The 10,678-nt window shown below is 43.0% G+C and overlaps 1 long non-coding RNA gene across 1 annotated transcript in view; it reads left to right on the top strand.

The window, feature by feature from the left end:
* The first annotated feature begins 8,544 nt into the window (after positions 1–8,544).
* Positions 8,545–10,678, top strand: part of LOC116537996 — an 11,838-nt gene continuing 9,704 nt past the window's right edge. The window contains exon 1 of the long non-coding RNA XR_004263453.1: positions 8,545–8,562. This is a non-coding gene — a long non-coding RNA (uncharacterized LOC116537996). The remainder of the gene's footprint in view (positions 8,563–10,678) is intronic.

Here is a 10,678-nt window from a genome sequence, read left to right as displayed (position 1 = left end):
CAGTCAGCTTATGAGGCTCTCAACCCTAAGTATGGACAGCCAAGACCAGGGCCCAGGGCTAGGACAACAGTGAGGGAAGTGATGTGCTCTGGGTGCAAAATGTAAGGAAGCCCTCACTCTCAGGAACCAACTCTGCACTTGCAGGACCCTGAGCATGAGGGCCCCTGACATTTTGCACCATGGGCACTCTACTTGCCTCACCCTACTCCTGGCTCTGGCCAAGCCACTAATAAAAAGCCTCTAAGGGCCAGGCGTGGTGCCTCATGCCTGTAATCCCAGCACTTTGGGAGGCTGAGGCAGGAGGATCACGAAGTCAGGAGACTGAAACCACCTGGCTAATATGGTGAAACCCCATCTCTACTAAAAATACAAGAATTAGCTGGGCATGGTGGTGTGCACCTATACTCCCAGTTACTTGGAAGGCTGTGGCAGGAGAATCGCTTGAACCCAGGAGGTGGAGGTTGCAGTGAGCCGAGATCACGCCATTGCACTCCAGCAACAGAGCGAGACTTCGTCTCAAAAAAAAAAAAAAAAAAAAAAAGCCTCTAAGATTGAAACAAATAAATAGAAAAAAAGAAACTCAAATGAAAAACAATGCAAACAACATAAAAGCAATTCTTAAAAATCCACAATAATCTCAGAGGCATAAGATAATTTACATATTCACCAAGAAGAAAAAAAGGGGCATTTAAAGAACAAGAAAGAGCTCTAGGAAATTAAAGGTTCAAGATACCACTCAGAGAGCAGAGCAAAGAAGACAAAGAACGGTAAAACAGACCAGAAAAGGAAAAGGCCATTAGAGGATTGTTCCAGAAATGTGACCAACAGTAAGAGTGCCAGGAAGGGGATAAGAAAAAAGTGAAATCAAAGAAATAATACACTGAACTATCCAGAGCTCAAAGACATGAAGTTGCAGTTTTCAAAGAATAAATACACTGCGTGCCCAACAGAGTGAAGGAAGAAAGCCCACATCAAGCCACCTTTTTGTGTAAATTTCCAAAACAAGAAAAAAAAAATAATTCCGAAACCCTGTCTCTACCAAAAATACAAAAATTAGCTGGGTGTGGTGGTGTACACCTGTAATCCTAGCCACTCATGAGGCTAAGGCAGGAGAATCGCTTGAACCTGGGAGGCGGAGGTTGCAGCGAGCCGAGATCGTGCCACTGCATTCCAGCTTGAGCGACAGAGCAAGACTCCATCTCAAAAAAAAAAGAAAGAAAGAAAAGAAAAAATAGAAAAGATCCTAAGAGCTTCCAGAAAGAAAAATAATAGGTTATATACAAAGGATAAGGAATCAAAATAGCTTTGGATTTTTCCGAAGAAATACTGTGTTGGGAGCTAGACGAATACTCCGAAGGAAAATTAATATCCAACATAGAATTCTATACACAGCCAAACCGACAGTTAAGTGTGAGGCTCGGATATAAACACTTTCAAACAGGCACAGTCTCAAAGTTCCCTTTGCTGCACCTTTTTTCAGGACGCTACTGGAGGGTGGATGCAAAATGAGGGAGAGACAGCAGCTTTTGTGAATCGCAGGCTAGGTAATTTGGACTAACACTACCATTAAAAATATCAGAGAAGGTGGACAAAATCATTTTGAAATAGTCTCAAAAGTATAAAACACTTAACAGGATAGTGAGAAGGTAGTGAATCAAGGTCCAGAAGAGGGCAAAAACCCAGAGAGGTGAGCCCAAATCTTGAGCGTCACTTTTGCTCAGAGATAGGGAACAAAAGTCAAAGTCCAGGGTCAGTCCAAAATGGGGACTCTGGCTGAGTACGGTGGCTCACGCCCGTAATCCTGGCATTTTGGGAGGCCGAGGCAGGAGGATTGCTTGAGCTCAGGAGTTGGAAACCACCCTGGGCAATGTAGGGAGACCCGTCTCTAAAAAAATAAATAATGGAGACTCTGGGAAACCATCCCCTGCTTTTGGGTGGTATGCTGAAAGGCTGTACCCTACGAGTACACGGAATGTACTTGGAAGTCAACTAGCTCTCACATGCACTGCAGCCTGCCTTCCATTCATCTGAGTAACCCAGGAAAATCTCATATCCTGAAATTAGATTCAGTTGATTTCAGATAGCTAATAGCCCCTGACACCTGGGGAAAAAAGTACAAATACCTTTGGAGGAATACAACAATATCCTGGGCTTCAAACTATTTCTTTAAATGAAAATCTCATGTCCACGTCATGCAGTGTATGTTTCTGCAACACCTGATGCTAAAGCATGTGTAGATAACCTGCTTCTGGGTCAGGATTTCATCCCAGCACTTTGGGAGGCCGAGGCGGGCAGATCACCTGAGGTCAGCAGTTCGAGACCAGCCTGGCCAACATGGTGAAACCCTGTGTCTACTAAAAATACAAAAAGTTAGCCAGGCGTGGTGGTGCTCACCTGTAATCCCAGCTACTCAGGAGGCTGAGGTGGGAGAATTGCTTGAACCCAGGAGGTGGAGGTGGCAGTGAGCCGAGATCACGCCACTGCACTCCAGCCTGGGTGACAGAGCGAGACCCTGTCTCAAAAAAATTTTTAAAAACAAAAAATAAAATGTAAAATCAGGAAATAGCAACATAAGGTCAGCATTTTATTTGTAAATCTAATTTCTCATTTAATTTCTTTTTTGATCCATGAGTTGTATGGAAGTGTTCATTAGGAGACGTACCATAATTTGGGAATTTTTTGATAGTTTATTAAATTTTAATTTAATTTCACTGTGATTAGAGAACATACTTTAGAAGATTTCAAAGCTGTTAGCCTAAGCAAACTAATGCAGGAACAGAAAACCAAACACAGCATGTTTTCACTTATGAGTGGGAGCTGAGCAATGAGAACACATTGACCCAGGGAGAACAACGTACACTGGGGCCTGTCGGTGGGGCTGGAGGAGGGAGCGCATCAGGAAGGACAGCGAATGCAGGGCTTAATATCTAGGTGATGGGATGATCTGTGTAGCAACCACCATGGCACACGCTGACCTCTATAACAGACCTGCACATCCTGCAGATGTACCCTGAACTTAAAATAAAGGTCATGAAAAAAAAATTTAAGTCTTATCATATTCCCCTGAATATGCTCTATCTTGGTGACCATTCTATATGCCCTTGAAAAGAATGTGTATTCTGCTGTTGTTGGTTATACTGTTCTGTAATTAGATTCAGTTGGTTGACAATAAATTTCAGATCTCTATTATTTCCTCACAGATTTTTTTGTCAATTTCTTCTATCAGTTGCTGAGAGATTGTTTTTAAAATATCTGACTATGATTGTGGATCTGTCTATTTCTCTATTTAACGTTGTCAGTTTTTACTCATGAACTTTTTTGTTCTGTTATTAGGTGCATACGTATTTGGGATTGTCATGTCCCTAGTAAATTGCTTATTTTCTTATTATCTAATGGCCCTCTTTCTTTCTGGTAATTCTCTTTGTCTTGAAGTTACTGAAGTTATTTTGTCTTATATTAATATAACCACGCCAGCTTTCTTATATTTTTTACACAATACATTTCTTCTATCTTTTAGTTTCTTTTTTTCACAAAGCATAAATTTCTCCACAGGGAATTTTAATGATGGCTCTACAGTACTTTATTCCCTCCCCAAAGGGCAACTGTAGGCTGGGCGTGGTGGCTCATATTTGTAATCCTAAAACTTTGAGAGGTCTAGGGCACATCACTTCAGGCCAGGAGTTTGAGGCTAGTCTGGGCAACATGCACAAACCCCATCTCTACAAAAAACACAAAAATTAGCTAGGCGTGGTGGCACACGCCTATAATCCCAGCTACTCAGGAGGCTGAGGCAGGAGAATTGCCTGAACGTGGGAGGTGGAGGTTGCAGTGAGCCAAGGTTTCACCACCACACTCTAGCCTGGGCGACAGAGCAAGACTCTGTCTAAAACATTTTTTTTTGTAAATGTCAACTGTAACTGAATGAAGTGAACATAACCTCAAGATTGTATTCTCTTCACAGTAAAAAAGATCATGCTAGACTGGATCACTCTGCCCTTTGTCTCTTATCTCCTCCTAATTCAAAATGTTTGCATTCTGTGACATCATGGGTTCAATGCTCTCAGGCCTCAGCACAATCTTCTTTGTAGTTTCAGCCTTTTTCCAGAAAATCGGCTTAGTCTGTCCACCATAGCCACTCTGATTCCTGTTATAATGCCACTTTCTCCGGACATACAGAGAATCCGTGCCCTTCTTGTACTGTGTCACTTTGTGGGGTTGGTGATTCCTTAACTTCTTACAGAGAGTCTAGTAAGTTTCAAGAATGTTCACCAGGTTTACAAGAGCACTATCAGCATAAAAAAGCCCATCATTTTTAATCTTTCTGCATTTTTATATTTAAAATTAGTCCCTTGTAGATGGAAGAAATAGGCAGGTCAATTACTGGCTAATGGCTTTTATACTTGTGCAGGCTTGATGATTACTACTGTCTTGGGCAAGATGGCAAAATAGCAATTTGTCTGCATCTCTGCCCTAACCATTTCCTTTCTAATTACAACATTGATAAATAGCACTTCACCACCTGCCCTCCTTGTTACAGAAGTAGAAATTGGGGTGAAGTGTGGTGGCTCATGTCAGCTACGTGTAGTGTCAGCTACATGTAGTCCCAGCTACAAGGGAGGCTGAGGCTGGAGCCCAGGAGTTGGAGGCTGCAGTGAGTTGTGATTGTGCCACTGCACTCCAGCCTGGGTGACAGACTGAGACCCTGTCTCTAAAAATGAAAATAAAAAATAAAAACCAGTCAGGTGCGGTGGCTCACACCTGTAATTCCAGTACTTTGGGAGACCAACGCAGGAGGATCACTTGAGCCTAGGAGATGAAGACCAGCCTGGGCAATATAGCAAGACCCCATCTCTACAAAGAATACAAAAAGAAAAAAAACTAGCCAGGCATGGTGGTGCCTGCTTGTAGTCCCAGCAACTCAGGAGGCTGAGGTGGGACGATTTCTTGGGTCTGGGAGGTCAAGGCTGTAGTGAACTGTGATTGTGCCACTGCACTCCAGCCTAGCAACAGTGAGAAAAAACCCACCACAACACCCAACCTCTGAAGTAGGCTCTTAGGAAATATCTTTGGTTCTACCTGTGTTCTTCCCCATCTCATTGCCCCTGCCTCTACCCACCTGCACCTACTTCCCTCAAGAAACAGTATCCTGGTTTTTGTGTTTATTATTCCTTTGCTTACAAAAAATAGTTTGTTACATATTATAAACCTATGTTCTGGCCACTTATTGCTGTCTTAAAAACTACCTCAAAACCAGCCAGCCATGGTGGTTTATGCCTGTAATCCCAGCACTTCGGGAGGCCGAGGCAGGCGGATCACTTGAGGTCAGGAGTTGAAGACCAGCCTGGCCAACATGGTGTAACCCCGTCTCTACTAAAGATACAAAAATTAGCCAGAGGTGGTGGTGCATGCCGGTAATTCCAGCTACTCCAGAGGCTGAGGCAGGAGAATTGCTTGAACCCAGGAAGCGGAGGTTGCAGTGAGCCCAGATCATGCCACTGCACTCCAGCCTGGGTGACAGAACGAGACTCCCTCCCAAAAACAAAACAAAACAAACCCTCAAAACCCAGTAGCTTAGAGTATCAGCCATTGAATTGTATCTCCTGATGTTATGGGTTCGTAATTCAGGCAGGGTTCAGCTAGGTGACTGTGCTTTCACCCAGCGGATGGGCCGGTCTGGGAAGTGCAAGTGAAGTCCTCTCATCCCCAGTCTGGAGGCTTGGCGGGGTTGGGTTGAAGACTGAGTCAGCCGGGACTGTTTGCCGGAGCATGACCTCTAGAACGACTGACTTGGGGTAAGCTGACTTCTCATATGGTAGCCCAGGACATCCAGAGATTGTTCCAAGATTGCCAAACAGAAGCTAGAAGGCTTCTTATGACTTAGCCCGGGAAGCCCTGGAGCTTCACTTCTGCTGCCATCTATTGGTCAAGCAATTCTCTAAGGCCAGAACAAATTCAAACAGCAAATTCAGAGGGAGGGGAATTAGCTCCAGCTCTTTTTATTATTACTATTGTTATTATTTTTTGAGATGGAGTCGCCCAGGCAGGAGTACAGTGTCACGATTTCGGCTCACTGCAACCTCTTCCTCCTGGGTAGCTGAGACTACAGGTGTGTGCCACCACGCCCGGCTAATTTTTTTTTTTTTTTTCATTTTTATTTTTTGTAGAGACAGGGTTTCACCCTGTTAGGCAGGATAGTCTCGATTTTCTGACCTCATGATCTGCCAGCTTTCGCCTCCCAAAGTGCTGGGATTACAGGCATGAGCCACCATGCCCAGCCAGCTCCAGTTCTTAAGGGGAGAATTAGAAAAGTATTTGTGGCAGAGGCCAGTCACAGTGGTGGGCACCTGTAGTTACAGCTACTCAGGAGGCTGAGGCAAGATCACTCGAGGCCAGGGGTTCAAGGCCAGTCTTGGAAACATGCGAGACCCTGTCTCTAAAAATAAATACATAAATACATTAATTAATAAAAATACATCTTTTTAAGATGGAGTCTTGCTCTGTCGCCAGGCTGGAGTGCAGTGGCGTAATCTCGGTTCACTGTAACTTCCGCCTCCCAGTTTCAAGGGATTTTCCTGCTTCAGCCTCCCAAGTAGCTGAGATTACAGGCACATGCCACCACCCCACGGCTAATTTTTGTATTTTTACTAGAGTCGGGGTTTCACCCCGTTGGCCAGGATGGTCTTGAACTCCTGACCTTATGATCCACCCGCCTTGGCCTCCCAAAGTGCTGGGATTACAGGCATGAGCCACCGAGGACGGCCTTCTTTCCTTTCTTTTCTTTTCTTTTCTTTCTTTCTTCTTTCTTTCTCTTTCTTTCTTTTTTAAAAAAACTTTTTTATTATGGAAAGATTCAAACATATAAAAGTACAGCATCATGAACCCCCATATGTACCCATCACCCAGCTTCAACAATGACCAACGTGATATATCTCGTTACAGCCATATCCACACCCAGGTCCCCCAACGCCCATATTATGTTGAAAAAAATTCCCAACATCAAGTTATTTTTATCTGCAAATTAAGTATATGTCTCCAAAAGATAAGGACTCTCTAAAAAAAAAAGTCTTAATTTTATTATTTCACATTTTCAAAAACAATAATTCCTTAATATCAATGGATCTTCAAGTCAGTGTTCAAATCTTCAATTGTCTCATAGGTGTCATAAATGGATGTGCATTTAAAAAATATTTTATTGTGTTTTAGGTTCTGGGGTGCATGTGAAGAACATGCAGGATTGTTGCATAGGTACATACATGGCAATGTGGTTTGCTGCCTTCCTCCCCATCACCTGTACCTGGCATTTCTCCCCATGTTATCCCTCCCCAACTCCCCGCCCCTCACCGTCCCTCCCCCAGTCCCCTACCACAGACCCCAGTGTGTGATGCTCCCCTCCCTGTGTCCACGTGTTCTCATTGTTCAACACCCGCCTATGAGTAAGAACATGTGGTTTTTGATCCTCTGTTCTTGTGTCAGTTTGCTGAGAATGATGGTTTCCAGATTCATCCATGTCCCTACAAAGCCCACGAACTCATCGTTTTTTATGGCTGCATAGTATTCCATGGTGTATATGTGCCACATTTTCCGTGTACAATCTATCATTGATGGGCATTTGGGTTGGTTCCAGGTCTTTGCTATTGTAAACAATGCTGCAATGAACATTCGTGTGCATGTGTCCTTATAATAGAACAATTTATAATCCTTTGGATATATACCCAGTAATGGGATTGCTGGATCAAATGGAATTTCTATTTCTAGGTCCTTGAGGAATCACCACGCTGTTTTTTTTTTTTTTTTTTTTTTTTGAGACTGTTACTCTGTTACCCAGGCTGGAGTGCAATGGTGCAATCTTGGCTCACTGCCACCTCTACCTCCTGGGTTCAAGCGATTCTCCTGCCTTAGCCTCCTGAGTAGCTGGGATTACAGGTGTGTACCACTACACCCAGTTAATTTTTGTATTTTTATTAGTGATGGGGTTTCACCATGTTGGCCAGGCTGGTCTTGAACTCCTGTCTTCCTGATCCACCCGCCTCGGCCTACCAAAGTGCTGGGATTATAGGCGTGAGCCACCATGCCTGGCCCAATGGGTGTGTATTTTAAAGTTTGAACTGGGATCAAAATGGAGTCCAAACATAGCTATTGGTTCATCTGCAAGTCTCCTTTAGTCTAGGTTTCTCCATTGTGTCTTTATTCCCTGTAATTTATTTGTTGAAGATACCAGGTAGTTTGTCCTGTGGAGTTTCCCAGAGTCTGGAGTTGGCTAATTGCATCCCTGTGATGTCATTTAACGTGTTACTCAGTTTTCTGTATTTTCTGTAAATTTTTAGTTGACTCTAGAGGCTTGGACAGATTCAGACTGATTTTTTCTTTTTGTCAAGAATACTTCAGAATATTATGCAGCCATAAAAAAGGAGAAGCTCATATTCTTTGCAGGGACATGGATGGAGTAGGAAGCAAACAAATACAGGAACAGAAAACCAAACACTGCAAGTTCTCACTTATAAGTGGGAGCTGAATAATGAAAACACATGCACACAGTGGGGGCAACAACACACACTGGGGCCTGTCGCGGGTAGGGGGGAGAGAGTGCATCAGAAAAAAATAGCGAGTGGATGCTTGGCTTAATACCTAGGCGATGGGTTGATCTGTGCAGCAAACCACCATGGCGCACGCTTACTTATGTAACAAACCTGCACATCCCACACATGTAACCCGGAACTTTAAAGTTGAAGAGAAAAATAAAAAGAATATTTCGTAGGTGGTATACTACGTTGAATAGTGTTACCCAAATTTCATGTCCACCTGGAAACTTTGAATGTGGCGTTATTTGAAAATAGGGTCTTCATAGATGTAATCAAGTTAAGATGAGGTCGTGCTGGATTGCGGGGAGTCTAATCCAATGGGACTGGTGTCCATAAGAGAGAAATTTGGACGCAGACATCCACAGAGGGAAGATGGCCAAATGAAGATGGAGGTAGAGGTTGTAATGATGCTGTTATAAGCCACAGAATATCAAAGGTTGCCAGAAACCACCAGAAAGAAGCAAGGAGGAAGCAAGGGATGATCCGCCCCTGAAGACTTTGAAGGAAGCACAGCCCTATTGACACCTCGAATTCGGATTTTCAGCCTCCAGAACTTTAAGAAAATAAATGTGGTTTGGTTTTTTTTTTTGGTTGTTTTGTTTTTTGGGTATTTTCTGAGGCAGAGTCTTTCTCTGTTGCCCAGGCTGGAATGGGATGGTGCCATCTCGGCTCACTGCAACCTCCGCCTCCTGGGTTCAAGCGATTCTCCTCCCGAGTAGCTGGGATTACAGGCAACTGCCACCATGCCCAGCTAATTTTTCTATTTTTAGTAGAGATGGGGGTTTCACCATGCTGGCCAGGCTGGCCTCGAAATCCTGACCTCAAGCGATCCACCTGCGTCGACCTTCCAAAGTGCTGGGATTACAGGCATGCACCACTTTGCCCAGCTGTGTGTTGTTTTAAGACACTTATTTTGTGGTACTTTGTTATGAAGCCCTAGGATGAATCCAGGTGGTGGTGGTCTGTTTCTCCAAAATAAACATGTAAGAGACCAGCACAAAAAATACAAAAAATCTGTTAAACACATAATGTCTAGCTGTATCCCTTTTTGCGATGCTGGCAGCCACTGGTGATTAATTCTATTCTTCTTATTTATTAGCCAGAATACTTCCATAAAAAGAAATATCCCTCATGTATTATTTGAATAGTCAGTGGTTGTTTGTGTTGAAAACAGTATAAATGCTTGTTTATTAAAAATTTTTCTTATATTTATCTGTCTTTTTAAAATCACTAAAGGACTGGCTTGCTAGCATCTTCCAACAGTAACTAATTAACTGAGTTTTGTTTTGTTCTGTTTTATCTTTTTGGTGCAAAATGTTCCAGGCTCTTCCTGTACACTTCTTGACCCAGACCTTGAATTAGCCATCTCTCCAAGGAGACCTGTTCGTCTCTGTGGGAAATCGTGTTTCAGTGTTCCAATCTGAACCTTGCCCACAACCTTGTCTTTCAAATTACAAACTGGTCCATCTTTCTGCCTCTCAGTCTCCTTTATCCTGCTATATTTTTCCATAGTAATGCTCTCCTCCTAACGTATTACATATCACTTACACACTACACTTTATTGTATCTGAAGTGCCGCATAATTAGAGCCATTTTGTTATTGTTGTTTTTCACTTATGAATCCCCGGTACCTAGAACACTGCCTGGCCCATATGTAGTATTCAATAGATACTTGCTGAATGGCTGAATTGCACAGGCTTAGGCTGGACTGGACCATACATTTGATCTCATGTATGCCAAAGATACCGGCCATAGTAGAAGGAGGAGGTCTTTTGTGAGGGCAGGTTTTGAAATACCAATTCTATGTCTTTAACGATTATTGAATTGTTTCAGATTTTCCATTTTTCCTTCAATTCTAGTATTTACTCTATTTAGGTTTTCAAATTTATTTCTATAAAGTCTTCACAGTATTCTCTTATTATAGAAAATTTCAAAAATACACAGAAGTAAAAGAGTGTAATGAACCCCACGTACCCAGCACCGACATATGGGCACTGTAGTTGCTCCTATTTCCACCCAATCCCTCTCATCCCCTTGGATTCTTTTTTCTTTCCTTCCTTCCTTCCTTCCTTCCTTCCTTCCTTCCTTCCTTCCTTCCT

The sequence above is a fragment of the Sapajus apella genome, unplaced genomic scaffold, assembly GCF_009761245.1.
Source record: "Sapajus apella isolate SASKATOON/1434 unplaced genomic scaffold, GSC_monkey_1.0 scaffold115, whole genome shotgun sequence".
NCBI classification, from domain to species: domain Eukaryota; kingdom Metazoa; phylum Chordata; class Mammalia; order Primates; family Cebidae; genus Sapajus; species Sapajus apella.
The sequence above is the reverse complement of the archived record's forward strand: the minus strand, read 5'-3'. Positions and strand labels throughout refer to the sequence as shown.